This window comes from Tupaia chinensis, unplaced genomic scaffold (genome assembly GCF_000334495.1).
Source record: "Tupaia chinensis unplaced genomic scaffold, TupChi_1.0 Scaffold000231_1, whole genome shotgun sequence".
NCBI classification, from domain to species: domain Eukaryota; kingdom Metazoa; phylum Chordata; class Mammalia; order Scandentia; family Tupaiidae; genus Tupaia; species Tupaia belangeri.
In genome coordinates this window covers 3,615,228-3,617,239 of record NW_006159706.1, presented here as the reverse complement: position 1 = coordinate 3,617,239, position 2,012 = coordinate 3,615,228, and the positions used below count along the sequence as shown (strand labels likewise).

Sequence of the window (2,012 nt, the reverse complement as noted above, 5' to 3'; positions counted from 1 at the left end):
CAAAGAGCCGTTACCATTTCTTGTAGGCCTACTATGTGCCATGCACGACCCAGATTATTGCCAGTTGTAAAAGCCTTGCTGGAAGGGAGGTATATCAGTCTCTCCAGCTTAGAAGGGAAGACACTGAGGCTTGGAGAGGTAAAGAGGGTTTCTCAGGGTCACAGGGCTAGAAAGGGCAGGGCTGGGATTTGAACCTGAGATTTGACCTCTTGAGCCTGTGCTAGTTCTCCTGCCCTAAATATTTCTCTCTGAGGTGATCTCCGAAACACCTGGCCTTCTTTTTAACAAGCAAACAAAGCACAAGTAGTTCCTCAGAAGCTCTGGTTTTGCCTTCGTTTCTTTGTTAAACATTTCCCAATTCCCTACTTCTTCCCAGGATGTAAGAGTCCTTGGGTGACATAAATCTCATGGTTGTTTTCTGTTTACTCATGTTTAGAGAGACTGAAAGGGATTGAGTGTTCTCTCCTCTCTCGTCTCCCCAGCTCACACTCACCCTTAGCTCTGCTGTTACAGGAGAACTCAGCTCTTTCTGGTTTCTTCAGCAGCCTGTCGGGACTTTGCCTATTTATGAAAACTTCCTTTGGCCCTTTTGCACCAGACCCTTACCCAAACACACTCCTAACCCACAAGCAGAAATGGACCTACTAGAAGCTGGGAAGCTGCTGGGGCCTGAGGGGGAAGAGAGAGCTGCAAGGGCTGGATCCTGCAGGGAGAGGCGTTACTGGCAGAGGATTTGGGTAGTTCAGTTGCCTTCACAATTTGTCATGAACACAGCTTTTAATTTTTTCACTTTTTAAAGTTTTTTTTTATACAAGTAATATTTACATGAAGTCTAAATTTAGATGCTACCAAAGGACTTAGAATAGAAGTATGTTTCTCTCCCAACCTCAATCTTAAGTTCCTCTTCCCACGATTGCCTGTCTCTTGCTACAGAGGAAAAGGAAGGCGAGGTTAGAGCAGACGTAAGGCCTGGAGTTATGTGTCCTCTTAGGGAGTTTTCACCACGTGTGCATGTTCACATGTTACCGTGTTAGTCTTCCATTGAAGCGTAATAATATTCCCACAAACCTAGCAGCTTTAAGCCACACACGGTTATTGTCTCATGGTCTCTGTGGATCAGGAGTCTGGGCATAGTTTATCTGGGTTCTCTGCTGTGGAGTCTTAAAAAGCTGTAATCAGGTGTCAGCTGGGGCTGTAATGTCATCTGAGGCTCAACTGGGGAAGGACCGAGTTCATGTGATGTTGGCAGTGTTCGGTTCTTCGTGGGCTTTTGGACTTAGAGCTCTGTTTCTTGCTGAGTGTTGACTGGAGGCCACCCTGAGTTCCTCCCCTTGTGGCTTTTGGAAGCCACCAAGGCAGAGAGGGTTGCCGGCCAGCTGGACATTACAGTCTTACGTAATGCAGTCATGTACATGCAGTCCCTATGTATCCTATCATTCGAAACGAGTCATAGATCTCACCCACACTCAAGGTGGGATTCTACAGGACATGATTAAGGTAGGGTCATGGTGGCCATCTTCGAATCTATCTGCCATGATCACTGTGCCTTTCTCTTAAAAAAGAAAAAACAGTGTCTTTCCTTAATGGATCTTGGAGGTCTTTTCCTAGTGGGGGGCCAGATTGGGCAGGGCCTTAGATCTAGCCCAGTGAGTTTGAACTTGACCAAAGATGGAGGGCCACATTGTCCTTACCAGTGCTTTAGAAGGATCATTCTACGGTTCCTTTGTGCCAGACCCTATTCTAAATGCTTTTTTCTTTTAACCGATTTTATCCTCACAACAGCAAGGTTGGCACTTTCATCCTCTCCATGTTGTAGAAGAGGGCATCAAGGTCCAGAGAGGTTATGTCAGTTCCTTAAGATCACACAGCCATCAGGTGGAAATAGTGACTCTTATTCTTTTTTTTTTTTTTTTTTTAGAGGTTTTTTGCTATAGGGCGCATGCGCTTGCCAGACAGACAGAGAGAGACAGAGAGACAGAAAGTGAGAAATCACCCCCCAGGGGGGATGGTCA

The 2,012-nt window shown here is 45.9% G+C and overlaps 1 protein-coding gene across 3 annotated transcripts in view; it reads left to right on the top strand.

The window, feature by feature from the left end:
- IL4R (interleukin 4 receptor) overlaps positions 1–2,012 on the top strand; it is a 39,957-nt gene that overhangs the window by 28,024 nt on the left and 9,921 nt on the right. The gene's annotated exons all lie outside the window — the stretch shown is intronic.